Here is a 15,013-nt window from a genome sequence, read left to right as displayed (position 1 = left end):
TAAGCTAAAAAGTTTCTGCTGAGGTTCTGAGAATGGTGCATTCTGATAGAGAAGTAAACACCTTTAACTTTTTAACAGTTTTATGTTATTTATGCTATTAGATGTTCTAATAATAGGTGGGTTATTCTTTTAAAAATATGCTATAATTCAGAGGTCCCCAATCTTTTGGGCAGCCAGGGATCAGTTCCATGGAGAGAGGTTTTTTCAGGGACCAGAAAGTGCATGGTTTTGTGTGCTGCCTGCGGATGGAGCTTTGCTTGTTTGTGCGGACCTGTTGCTGGCATGCTGCGCCCAGTACTGGTCCACGGACCGGGGGTTGGGGACCCCAATCTATAATAGTTTCAGATTCTTGTTATTTATTTTCTGATATTTTAGTTTAATGGGAAAGCTTCTCTTGTAGACACTTCTTTTGGAAAAGAAGACAGATCTATATACATATCGTCCCTGTGATATCATCATAGGCTGGTTTTCACAATTTTGTCCAAGTACTAAGCAGAATTCAGTGTGTCACTATAGCTAACTGTGTGATGCAGATTTAGGTGAATTTTCTCGGTTATTGCACAGGCTTGTGATAGCATTCTTATGTGTCATCTGGCAATATTGACCTCTGTTGTGTCATACAAGAGTAATTCATTTATATTGGCCTGATTCTGAGGTTTTTTGTTTTGTTTTGTATTGTTTTGGGGTTAATGAAATGTACGATCTATTCCAGGAAAGAAACAATGGTTTACAGGCTACAATGAATATAATTTGGTATCACATTAAATCAGAACAACATTATAGCTTCACACAAGGCAGGCTATTTGGTGCATTCCAGATCTTTTAAAGTCCTGCATTCCCTCATCTTTAGCTGTGCTCACTAGAGATTGTAGGGATTGAAATTGAAAGCTATCTGGAAGGCAGTTGGCTGTCTATTCCTGGCTTTACATTATGGTTTATCTGGTGCTATTCTGTGGTGAAGCTGCTGCTTTATAGTGTGTGTTTCAAATAGCTACATTTATCTCTCCAGTTTAGTCAATCTTAACTAAATCCAAACAATTTATGAATGCTATCTTCTGCTTCCTCATTTTATTTTGTTACAATACTCACCAAGAAATATAGCTGATTTGTCTGCTTCACCACAGGGAGATTCGAGTCTGCTATTGTTATCTTTTGACATGATGAGGTTCTTTGAATTTTGCTGCATTATATTTTAGCTTTGGAGAGAGGAGAGGGAAGAAGAATATACCATATCTTAATTTCTTTAAAATTAAGCTAATATTTACCAGAAAGCACCTGTCATGTCAGTCTTTACATCAAGCAAGACAGTTTGATGTAAAAATAAAGTAAAAAAGAATAGAGTTATGTTTAAAGGTCACAGATTTTGAATGATTTTCTGAAACCATAAAAAATCCTTTTGATATTTGCTATATTGTACCAACGCATTGCAATAAATCCCCATTTGCTTGAGAGGCATGGCCTTCTGAAAGCCTTTTTAGGATTCCTTTCTGAAATTGAATTCTGCCCAATACTATCCAATAAGTCGATTGCAGATATTATGGATGTCTTTGTAATTTTAGCAATGCACTCTATTGGGTCATTTTAACAATATAATCCATTGAGTGGTTTTAGCAATATAATCTGGCATATTCTCAAGTAATCCTCATTGAGCTCAATGGGACCTCTTTTCAGATAATGTACATTGAATTGCAGCCTCACAGACATTATAGTGGCATAACCTGTGAGAGCTATAGCCCACTTCACCATCCATTATTCTGCTTTATTCAAAATGCATTTCATATACTTGCTACTTTGTAAATGGATGGTAAATTATTAACTGCTTTTCATGTATTTTTTGCCTTTCTTCAGATTTTCAATCACAGACACATCAAGTTAAAGAGACAATCTAAGCACTGAGCTTTTTTCTTCACCTCTTCAAGACAACCACAGCAACAAGTTTTTACCTTTCCTTAAAAGGTGCTCTTTTTCCCAAAATAAGGTGAGAAAATAGTACTTTCTTTTCAATGATGTATTTTACAAAAGAGTTTAATTTGTTCTGGTTTTTGATGCGGTTTATAATTTAATATTAGAGACAAAACACAATATCCTCTTCTGTGTACAGAATAATTTTTACTCCTCAGCCCTGGAGGTCTTACACAAACTGCACCATTTCCAATGATGTTTACAGCATCATTTCTGTTTCCAGGTTTTTTTCAAGCCTAGTTCACCTGCTAAGAATCGACTGTCCCTATTGATATATTCCATGAATGTTGTGTTTGTTATGTTCTGGTATAAAGTAAGATGTCTTCCTAATTGCATGAGCATATTAGATTTGCATTCTGGTTGTTACTTGCTTGATTGAAGAGCAGGTGAGGGCAGTAGTGGTTCCAAGAAGTGTCCTATCTGGATAAGAAATGTTGGGAGTGGACAGAGGACAGTATTTTAATGTAATGAGTTATCCCACCATTTTCTTTTCTCTTTACCTACAAAAGAAGGTCACCTTATCAGAGTTTCAAAATGGATAACCACCGCCGTTATTGATCAATATGAGAAAATACTAAGCACATATGATACTTCAAAAGAAAACATTTCTGAGTCCCATGGACATACACATTTCTATAGAAGTTATATTACAATTGTGATAGTATTGTCAGAGTCTGACTGGAAAGGTGCTTTTTCTAATTACTTCCACTGTTTTAAAGATCTATTCCTGTGCTTCTTTTTCTTTTATACTTGACCACTTTCCTCGGTCTACAGATTACCATGATCTCTTGTGCTGTTTTCCTGGATTAATCCCTAAATTACATTGAATTCCTTTTATCCCAAGAACCATTTGTGGGTCCTCATGTGCATTGAAAGTTGACAAAATAATTTCCTTCCATTTTCTGTTTATATCCAGAAAAAAAGCAATTTAGTACCCCACTTACCAATATGTCTTTAAATTATGGTGCCTAAAATATATTATATTGTGGTACAGTATTATATTTTTAAAAAGAATAATTGCAAGAACTGTTAAGATTGTAAAGATGTGCAATTTACACTAAATGTCTAACTGAAATGGAAAGAGCATGGTTAAATTATGACATTGAATGATGAATGCTAGATAAAATTGGTTCATACTTGTACTATTATATGCTTTGTCACTATAGAGAAAATTATAGACTAACTGATAGAACAGATTGGTAAATTATATTATAATAGCACTAATATTTATTTGGTGCCAGCAGCAGTATTACATTGTGTGTATTTCAGTTACTAGCTACCTTTACAACGTGAATGATGAATAATAGAGAGCTTTTGATTTCTATGATGCAGCCAATCTGTTTAATCTGATCATTTATTCCAACTCATATGGACTTTTAGGATCTGTATACAGATTTGTTGCCATGTTCTTATGCCCTTTTCAGGGCCAGTTTGGATTTCACCATTAGGTAGAATGCTGATATTTGGTACAGAATTTGTTTATAGAATTATCAGGGCAAAGTTTAGTGGAAAATTCTTAAAGGGGTGATATGTAATTGATGAGATTGTTCATAATCAGTGCTGATTGATTTATGCAAGCCAGCACTGTTATCATTAGAAATGTGCTATAGTTTTTTTCATTTATTATTACTATTTCCTGCATCTTAAATCTTGACTTCAAATCTTGGCTTCAAAGAAATGTTGGATTTGCTTCAGAAAACAGTTGGATCAGTTCCTGGAAGTCACAGAGAGCAGTATCAATTAGTGTCGCTGTCTTTGAAGGCCATTTGCCTTTCATTTTGGGACACTAGTAGACTTTCTTGTGCCCTTGATTGGCCACTGTGGGAACAAACTGCTAGACTAGATAGGCCGGAGGGAGGGAGGGTCCAATCCAGCAGGACACCGCTTATGCTTTTATGTTCTGATTATGGAAATGTGTGGTTGATAGAGATGTTTTTATGATATGGTTCCAACACATCAATGATCAAAGCAAATTTCAAAAGAGGTTGGGATAACTAGAACTGTGTCTAATGTAAGCTATCATATATATTTCTATTTAGTTTAAATGTCCACGATGATTACAGACTTCTTCACTTCTAGATAGTGTACAGTTCTTAACTTGTTGCAATTGTATCCTTGTTTAATAAGATGAAAATGTGATTCATCAGTTTTAACAAACAAACCACCTGAATGTGCTCCTATAGTAAGTGTTGCATGTAGTGATCCTTGCTGGGGTGGAAAGACTGACATATTTACAGAGTAACTATAATCAATACTGATAGCATTTGGAGTACTACTGTGTGGATACTTACACACAGCTTTGTTATTTGCCATGTTTCCTTTGGATTGTTGCTTATATCTATATCCTAGTGTTTTTTCATTCTTATTTCTGTAAAAATATTTGAAATTAGTATTCATATTTGTAAATGTTTTTTAAAGAGAAAAACATTATTGTGGGGAAGGTATTAGTGCCCCCTGCTGTTTGAGTGAGAAAACTTTTACTCAACAGGAATGGAAAAATTAATTTTAGTTTGCTTTCACTATATTTAATTGTATATAAGAGGAAATTCTTTTTAAAACGTTGTCTAGTGTTGATGAACTGTTAATATTGGCTGATGATTAAAACTGACTTAGTGGTAATGTTAATTCTTTACAAGCATCCTGCATTCAAAGTTTTTAAGATACATTGTATGTCTATCTTCTGCTTTCCCACTGATATTGGATACTACAATATACAAATATAAAATATATTGGAGATTTTGAAGACCTTTTCATGTTGTAGAAGTTTAAGGAAGGCAACATACCTTTTCAGTTCTTAGTTCAAACATTATTGGTGGTCTGTTGTAAACATAACATATATGAAAAGGTCTGGAGAATGCTTTAATGATGTGAAAAGAAGTGCTTCTCAAGCCCTCTCATATTCATGAACTAAAGAAATTAGAAAATACTGGACAATGGTTGCTTTTCCTGTACATGTATTCCTCACTTAATGCTCATAGTTCTGTTGCTAAGTGACACCATCATTAAACATCACATGGCCATTCTGGATTTATGATGTAAGTAATTTTGCTGCAGTTATTAAGCAAATCATTTACAGTCATTAAGTGAAACATCATGTGACTGCAATTTGCAATTTCATTGCTGGCTTCTCCATTGACTTTGTTTGTTGGCTGTGAAACGTGCAAATGTGATCACATGATTGTGCGACACTGTGATGATAATAAATGCATTTTCAGCACTGTCATAACTTTGAACAGGCACTAAACAGGGCAGTCATTAACTGAGAATTACTGAGTATATATATCCATTTTTGTTTCTTTCAGTGAAGAATTAAAATTTTCAGTAAGATAATTAAAAATACAGATCTCCTTTGAAATACTGTGTACCTTCAATTTCACCCAATGACAAATTTAAGGTGCTATTTTTTATTAAATAGATCATATCAGAACTGCTTTTTGTTCTATTCCAACTCCAGACAGGTATTTTTCAGCACTACTTTCTCAGTTGTGTACAGTACACTAGTTAATCTAGTGAAGAATTATTTAGTAAAAATAATTGTTCAGTGATTCTTCAATTTCTTAACATTTACATAGTATGTAAAAGCCCTGTAAAGAAAACCACTTGTAGTTTATACACCATTTTCAGTTTAATAATACAGGTAGCTATTTCCAGATCAAGAACATCCTTTTTGAGTTAGAAATTCTAATTGTATTCATAATTCCAGTTGTACTTAATATGCTGATTGATGCAAGAACATTGAAAATAGTTAATTCTGTCTGATTTCAACACTGAAATCTTTATTTCTTAGGATTCCAGTAGTTGAATTTTCATGAATACATGTTCTTATAAGACTTACAAAGTAAATAGATTCATAATTATGTTATGAAGTTTTGTTTTTACTGTTTGCTTTCCTGTTTGTAAAATACTTAGGATTATGGTGCATAAAATGGATAGCTATATGAGTTGTTTAATAAAAATAGGTGGCACTTTGCTATTCCTACCTAATACTTGTAGAGTCACATTATTAGTGTCATGATTTTTTTTAATATCAACACAACACTTACAAAAACATGGTGTTCTTGCATTTTGATAAATACATGACAGAATTATACAAATATATAATTTATATAATATTGGATTTTAAATGGAAGGGGGAAATTCTTATGGGAAATTCTTGCATGTTAACCGTTTCTCCTTTTCACGGGGTAACCTTAAGAATTTTTTTTGTAACAAACTTTTTGGATTATTTTGAAATCTAAATAGTAGGTTTATTGTCAACATACCACTAGTGGTTAAAATGAGAATGAGATAATAATAATAATAATAGTAAAGTTGGAAGGGACCTTGGAGGTCATCTAGTCCAATCCCCTGCTCGGGCAGGAAACCCTACACCATTTCGGACAAATGGCTGTCCCGTCTCTTCTTAAAAACTTCCAGTGTTGGAGCATTTACTGCTTCTGGAGGCAAGCTGTTCCACTGATTAATTGTTCTCACTGTCAGGAAGTTTCTCCTTAGTTCTAGGTTGCTTCTCTCCTTGATTAGTTTCCACCCGTTGCTTCTTGTCCTGCCTTCAGGTGCTTTGGAAAATAGCTTAATTCCCTCTTCTTTATGGCAGCCCCTGAGATATTGGAATACTGCTATCATGTCCCCCCTTGTCCTTCTCTTCGTTAAACTAGACATACCCAATTCTCGCAACCGTTCCTTATATGTTTTAGCCTCCAGTCCCCTAATCATCTTTGTTGCTCTTCTCTGTACTAAGTCTCTGACATATGACTAAGAGACACCTCGCCCTCTTTTAGCAATTGTATGTCATCTGTTTCAGAGTCATAATTACTTCATAATTCCCATTTGATAATTACTTTATTTCCTAATGAGTTACTTAATGGTGATGGGATTGTTAAACAGACTTCATTTAATCTGAGCTTCAGAAGCATCTATGAGGAACTAAGGGTATTATATATTTTTTTAATGCTGCCTGTCTTGCTATTAAAATTCAGTCTGATGGAAGACAACTGAACAGTGGCTGTTAATGTCATCTATCCCTTTAATCAAAACTGATTTTATATATGCTTCAACTATATCCAATAAATCCCTGAGTATTGTAGGGTTATGTTGTGCCCAGTGAATATCGAAACCTTTAACTGTTGTTTTGCAGCTCTCTGAAGTTTTAAAATCTTTTTGTTCTCCTCACATCGAGGAAATCAAAATAATAAAAATGTATTGTAGTAAGTCTTAGAGTATTCTTCTGTAGATCAGGGAACTTCATATGGTAGTTTTCCTAATTACTATAGCTTGCCTTTGCTCTTGACCTAATTGTAGGACAATTAATTAATGCAATTGAGGGGAAAAAATTCTGTTTGGTGATATGAGATGTAAAAGTGATTGGACCATTCAGACATGCAAAAATGAATGAAAATGATAATTGTTTAGTGAGTATCTCCATAAAAAGGGGTATATTTTTGAATAAATAGATTAAACACAATACTATTCATGTAGTGGCAAAGGAATGAATGGAAAAAGCATGACTGAACTGTGGTTTCTTATGAAAAAGATAATTAGTAAAAAATGTAAGGTTGATGTGAGAATTATTTGGTAATGACAAAAGTGGAACTTGGGAAAAAATGAATACTGAAGAAAAGGAAATAAGTAAAAGAAATGAGAATAGAAATAAAACAACTATAGCAATAATAATGGCACTTAGATTTATATAGACTTATATACCGCTCCATAGTGCTTTACAGCATTCTCTGGGTGGTTTATAATGTCAGCATATTGCCCCCAACAATCTGGGTCCTCATTTTACCCACCTCGAAGAATGGAAGGCTAAGTCAACCTTGAGCCCCATCAGGATTGAACTCCAGACTATGGGCAGGGTTTGCCTGCAATACTGCATTTTAACCACTGTGCCTTCAGGAAGTTTAATTATAGGAAGAGAAAGGATGAGTCCATTGTATAAAAGTATCTATATACCTTTGTAAACTTCATTTGGTTGAAATAGGGTATCACAGGGCAACAATTTCTGAATCAACCTACCTCAAATGGGCTAATTTAAAAAGTGTGTCTAAAAGCCAGGACCCATTATTCAGATGGGATTGAAACCTTGGCAAAGTTGGGCTGCTTAAGTGCTACTGCACCACCATACTGTCATGGTCAGCTGCAGTCATGTGATCATCATTTTCACCACTCCCTGTGAGCTTCCCACAAGGATATTCAATGGGGAAGCTGGCAGGAAATTGCTCCTTCTCCCACTGCTTTTTTGCCCACCCATGGTCATTCTGCTTCTCTGTTTCAGTAAGAAAATACTGAGTACAGGTTGGCTGGTTAGAACATAAATTCTTCTCCCAGTAGAATTAATGGGATAATAAAAGAGGAGAATATGTGAGTTATCAGAGAGTGAACATTTTATTACAGTGTGCCACTGAAGTGTATGAAGTTTATTCAAGTAACAGAAAATGGATGAAGACATTTTAAGATGTGCAAATACGGGTAAGTAGCATGAAGATTGTTGGGCGGGGTGAATTCTTGTTAAAAGCAAGAATAGCTATGGGTTAGAAAGCTTATGTGGAAATTAAAATTAAAAATGTCAGGAGAAACCTAAAAAATTGAATGCGTTGGAAATGGATAAATGTGTAGTAAATTAGCAATCAATCAAGGATAAATGAATGATGAATGTGGATGTGAGATGAAAATAAGTGATCAATATCAAGGAGGGATGTTGAGATAGAATATATATTCCCCATTGATTTTTATATCAGAAGTTTACAAAAGGTGATCACATGACTTTGGGGCATTGCAGCCATCATAAATACATGGCAGTTGCCAAATGTCGACTACGGGGATACCGCAACATCAGTGGAAAAATGGTTATAGGTCACTTTTTTCAGTGCTGCTGTAACTTCAAACAGTCACTAAGAGAACCTGTTTAAGTCAAGGACTATCTGTAGTATAGAAGGTGATGTTGGTGTTAGATTTCTTTTCTTCTTATTTCCTGCCTTTATTTTCTTTTGCTCACTATTTCTTCTGCCTTGACATAATGTTGCTTACCCTGGAAGGAAAGATTGGGGCATGATGGTATGTGTATGTAGAGGAAATGGGAACCCCAAAAAGGCAGTAATTGCAGGCAATTACTCTTTTTGGAATGCATCTCTTCTCCCATTTGATAATGGAAGTGGGATTTTTTGATCTAGCAGGAGAGATTCCCAGCAGACCCTGGAGGTTTTCAGATAGATGAATCAACACTGGGAGCAATTTCCACATAGTGAGGAATGTATGCTGGATCGAGTATTTTCCTCACTGTATTATTTTGCTACCAAGGACAACTTAATTTTTGCTCTGAATTCAAAATATTTAGGCTGATGACAGAGCCTTCTAGATCTCAGGGATGTGGGTGGCCTAGGACACACTTAGCGAATACACTTTACCAGTGCTTTTTTTCTAAAAAAAAAAAAAAAAAAGGTGCCGGAACTCACATACGTCATACAACCCGCCTTGCCTACCCTACAAGGTTCCATCCCAAAAAGGTGACGGAACTCCGTTCTGGGCGTTCTATGAGAAAAAACCCCCTGCACTTTACAAATAAATGTCAGAATGGGGAAAATGGCTTTAGGATAGGCAAGGAAGGTCGACTAGGAAAGGGTGCAAATGAAATCCAGAAAGTTATGTCCTGTGCTAATAGATGACAAAAAAACAGGTTTTGGCCTTCTTTCACGTTTTAACATTTCTTCAGCTATTTGAAGAATGCTCTCATGTTGCCCTCAGCCATGCCTTTTCAACCGTTCTAGGTACGTAGTAACTGCAACCTCACATTGTTTACATTGGTTTCCAGTCCCCTGACATTTTTTAATCCTCCTCTGAACTTATTCTAGTTGATCTGAGTGCTTTCTATTGTGTGACATCCAGAATTGGGCACAGTCCTTGAGGTAGAAATTATTATGTTCCAGTGTGTGTATGTTGACATCTGAACTCAAAGGTCGTTTAAAACTTGAGGAATACTTGAATGGGCAAATTCACATGTCATCTGTAATTTTAAAGGATTATGCATTTTATTTGTATGTTTTATAAGCAAGTTAATATATTTATTGAACATTTAGCAATTTATAGTTAAAAAATTAAAATCAAGATGTTAAAAATAAGGAAAACAACTAAACAGTTAAAATTAAAAGTTAATGGCTTTTATAAAAATATATTTTAAGGGCTTCTTTAAAAGCTATAAAGATGTTAGACCCTTCAACTATGCAGATAATGTATATCTAAGTTAGGGTGACAAAAATCAAGTTTTGATCCCAAATTGCCAGATGAGCTTATGGAGGTAACTTACATAACCTCATAAGCAAAAGGTTAACCTTTAAGATATATTTATGTACCTTACAGCAGCGGTCCCCAACCTTTCAAGCTTTGCAGACTGGTGGGGGGGGGGGGGGAAGAGAGGAAATGGTTCCGATCACTCAGATGGAGATTTGTGCGCATGAGGCCGCTGTTCACACAAGTGGAACTGCGTGCATGCGCTTGCCACTACTTGCACGGCCTGGTTCTAAATGGACTGTGGCCCAAGGTTTGGGGACCTCTGCCTTACAGGATTGTGCTTTACACTGAATGCATTCGTCTTGTTGGTAGCAGTGCATGCAGCCATGTAAACTACCTATTTTTGTAACAACTTCAACAACAATGTAATACAAATGGTCTCAAATATTGTAAATTAATTTTATTGAGAGTCAGATTAGTTTTTTTCTAGTCTTTATTATTTTCTGTTTTGTTAGATTCTGTGCAAACCAAAGGAAACTGACTTTTGTGTTCTGTTTTTTTTTTAAAGTTTCTTTAATGGTACAAAAGAAAAAAATATCAATTCCATGCTAATATAAAACTTCAGAATAAAAGAAACTGTGAAATGTGCTCTTTGACTTTTTAAAAGAAAAGTATTTGCAGTTTTCAATATATAATTTTCCACTGCTTCAGTCATTTTCAACATGTATTTGTCTGTTTTCCTATAATAATTATCCCTTAGACTTTAAATGTTTTTTCCCCTAAAAGTCACTTTATTTAATCATTCTAAAAGTTCTTTAAATAAAAACATAATTAGTTTCTTTTTCAAATCTCTTCAATATTATTACTTGTATTTTTCAGTCTTGGGGCAAATTAATAATCTGCATTAATGTTAATACATTAAGCATTCATACTTTTGGTTATTCCTAATAGTAAAAATAGTGGATGCATTGGTTATTTGTGTTCTGCAATTGTAATTACATCTATCCAAAATAGATTGCCTTCATATGTTTACCTAACAATCTAAAGTTACAATCACAGTGTGGTAGATACTAAACATACTTTGTAATTTGTAACATGATTCAGATCAGAAATATACAAGTTTGTGATAAGATTCATATATCATTTTGGATCTTTCAGATAAATGATTTCCATTGCTTATTTGATATAGTCATTCTAAACATTTTGTTCATCTGATTTTTATCTGAAAACTTCTTTGCAATTTGGATGTCCATTATATAATTTTGTTAGTTTCAACTTTTGTTAAAGCATATGTATATTGTATATAAAGCAACTGTTATTTTGTAGTTATAGTGGCAAGCACAGTTATCTTAATTTGTTAAATATGTATATTCTAAAAGTCACTTAAATATTTTGCTTCTTCAACCTTACTTCCATGCTATCATCATAGTATACATATTCCTGAAAAGATTCTAAAGCATATGTTGGCATTAATTGGAAAATTTCAGGAGCTAATATTGAGGTTAACTTCCCTGTAGTATGTTCTTCAACACTTTTTACGGGATTAAAATCATGTATTCACACTTTTTTTTTCCAAATTCAGCCTCCCAGTGGTATTAGGTTATGTTGTTCTAATGCTTCATTTTCTGTGTTATAAAACAGGGCTCCTCAACCTTTCTGGGATGGCAGCCCAGAGCGTGTGTGTGTGTTTGTGTGTGTGTGTGTGTGTGAAGGTGCCTTTACGCATGGGAGCACATGCATGCATGAACGGGGGCCGTGATTGTGCGCGCGATGCAAACGGGACCACAAACGCCTGCGCAATGCTTGGGTGATGCTAGTGCCTACGCAATGCCACAATGCTAGCATGAGTAAGGGGGGTGCGCTCATGGCAATGCTAGCGCCCGCATGATGCCGCAACGCTAGCATGAGTAGGGGTGCGCTCGTAGCAACGCTAGCACCCACCCGCCGCTCACAGCAATGCTAGCGCCCACGCAACACCGTGACGCTAACGTGAGGGGGTGTGTGAGCATGCACTGCACGTGCACTGGCCAGTGACTCACGCGGCCCAGTGGCCAACAGCCCATGGCCCGATAGTGGGCCGTGGAGCACAGGTTGGAGACCCCTGTTATAAAAAACTATAACTGCTTAGGAGATATGCAGGACTGTATAATCTTTCAGGTTCAGTTCCTCAAAGGCCCTTTGGAATACACAGGACTGTCAACATAGGGCTTGTGTATAACTTGTTAAAGCAACTGCATCTTTTCTTTGGATCATGGAGCTGTTCTGCAGTCCTGGGAAAAGACACAGCTGGTATAGCACAGACAAGTGCTATATTTACATCTCCACATGCTCTGAAAACCTTTTTGGAAGTGAATCCAAAGTGCTGCCCAATCCTAGAAACATATTATACTTATCAAATTTAAATGAAAAACCAGTTAACATAACACTTTATATGTAAATGATCTTTTATCTCCTGAACAATCCCCAATTTGCATGTATAAGAAAATAAAGCAATTTTGCTCTGATTCTATGATATGTGAAGGAGCAAAATCCTTTTAATTTTCATGTGCATTATTTATATGCATAATTTCAGTGGAAGAAATTACTGGAGCTGTAATTCCATGTATATTATTTCTAGTAATATAACTGTAGTCTTTGTAATACTGTTCTCAGAAGGAAGACAAGACAAATAGCTTGGGGTTGTACTTTTTTGTTGTGTATATATGTGGAGAACTTGGTGCTCTCTGAGGTTAGTTATTTGCTGGCAGATGTTTCATTGCCCAGCAAGGTGCAGTATATGCTCTTCCATGCATAATAGTAAATTCAATTTACTCTTCAATCAGTGTGTATATATGCTCCTCAGTTTATAAATAATACACTAATAGTGGTAGGATTGCCAGGTAATAATGAAATTTAGATTGGTGTGATTGTGAAAAATCTTAGCTATAAACAACTTGGTTCTCTGATCTTCATAAAAATCAGACCATAGCACAGAAGGAATAGAATTATCCGTAGTCATTTACCCCACTGTATTCACATATTGTCTTTAAGTTCTAAAATGGGTGTAAATCATGCTGCAAGACACTAATGCCAAATTGCTTCTGAATTGTTGCCAAAAAGACAACATGGATATGTCTCTATAGTCACCAGGAGTTAGAGGTGAGGAGGAGGAGTATAGATTGTGACTAGATTTCCTATAGGGTATTATTGTATATTTGAAATTGTATTGTAGTTGCAGTCAAAAGTGTACTTGAAATATCCATGCAAAAAAGCCATACAAACATCATCATCATTGTCTTCTCTTCAGAAGTTCAACTTTGTAGAATGGTATTTAAAGGAAAGAAATGGGAGAAATGAAAACTTAATAATATTTTAACTGTAACATCTAGGGATACTGAAAAGTATTTAGTGCTATTTAAAATAGTATATACACCATTACTGTACTTTATAGTATATTGCATATAGTATATAGTATATGCCAGTAATGGCGAATCTTTTAGAGACCGAGTGCCCAAACTGCAACTCAGAACCCACTTATGCATCATTGAGTGCCGGGTGGGTGTGCCCCATTGGCTGGGTGTGGCTGCGGTGGTAACAGCAGACTAGGTGGGACTAAAAAGTTCAATCAATCAATTCCAAGTTTGCAAGATCTTTTTTTTCCTGCGAGAAGTTGAAATTGACTGATTGAGCCTTTTTTTTTTTTTTTTTGCACACGGTGGCGGAGGCCTAAAGCGAAAAGGTTTTATAAAACCCAGCTGAAGGCCTAGGACTGGGACGACGGTGCACGTGCCCACAGAGAGGGCTCTGAGTGCCACCTCTGGCACCTGTGCCATAGGTTCATCACCACTGGTATATGCTATATACTATATGTAGTGTATTTCCATTTTACTTCTACATTTGGTATTTTGCTGCTCTCAAAGTACATTTTTATTTCCTGGGATGTTACTGTGTACTGCAGACAAACTTTGCTTTTGCCTAAACCGTTATTTTTGTAGTGAAGTACATCCCTTTTTCTTGAGTTTTGTCAGCTGAGGGATCTTAACAACTGTCAGCATTTCTCCAAATATTGCATCTTTTTTTAAAACTGATTACATAAATGAATTCAATATCTCCTCAATTCATTAGAGTTGTATGATTTCATTCCAGAACCCCCCCCTCTTTTTCTCATGAGAAAATTATATAGCTAACTATCTGAAATATAGATTTTTTCAAAAAAATATCGCCTCTAGCTGACAACACCCCTTCTTCTTCTGTTTCAGTTTCGATCCTTTTCCACATCTGCTTGTTTTTAACATGAAAGTGTGTGAAATTCATCTGCTTTGTTCATTACAGCTTTTGTGCCTTTTCTCATTTAGGAACAGCATTTAAAGGAATTATGCTAGGGTGCAGTATTGACATGCTGAACTGTAACAATAATCATGGAAAAAAAATAGTATGACAATACTTGAAAGAAATTGAAGATTGAAGAATTGTGGGAAGTGGCCAACACATCTGAAGATCATCAGGTTAAGCGAGATTATTGAAAATTGTAAAATACCAGATTTAATTCAATGAAATTTTGTAAGGAATAGAAAGCCGTTAATGATTGTTTACTTTTTAGGATGATTCTTATACCTGTTATATGTTAACAATAATAGGTTTACTTGTGATATTAGTATTTTTATTTGTTGATGAGGGTTCTCTGTTATATATGCAAACACTGCATTTAAGGTGACAACTTTAGTTACATAATTGACTGAGGAATGAGATGCCTCTTCTAGGTCATGTAAATCCCATTCTTAGGGATTTTTGTAAACTTTCTTGTTTAATTGGAAATGCAGGAAATATGAATTGCTTGGTCTATTAGCCTCCT

General features: G+C 35.3%; 1 protein-coding gene across 8 annotated transcripts in view; it reads left to right on the top strand.

The window, feature by feature from the left end:
• The window catches only part of ATXN1 (ataxin 1), a 349,242-nt gene that overhangs the window by 162,128 nt on the left and 172,101 nt on the right, over positions 1-15,013 (top strand). For all 8 annotated transcript variants that reach the window (XM_039348817.1, XM_039348809.1, XM_039348821.1 and 5 more), the window contains one exon: positions 1,849-1,978. The gene's annotated coding sequence lies outside the window, so the exon portion shown is untranslated. The remainder of the gene's footprint in view (positions 1-1,848; positions 1,979-15,013) is intronic.

This window comes from Crotalus tigris, unplaced genomic scaffold (genome assembly GCF_016545835.1).
Source record: "Crotalus tigris isolate CLP2741 ecotype Arizona unplaced genomic scaffold, ASM1654583v1 scf7180000017564.2150845, whole genome shotgun sequence".
NCBI classification, from domain to species: domain Eukaryota; kingdom Metazoa; phylum Chordata; class Lepidosauria; order Squamata; family Viperidae; genus Crotalus; species Crotalus tigris.
The sequence above is the reverse complement of the archived record's forward strand: the minus strand, read 5'-3'. Positions and strand labels throughout refer to the sequence as shown.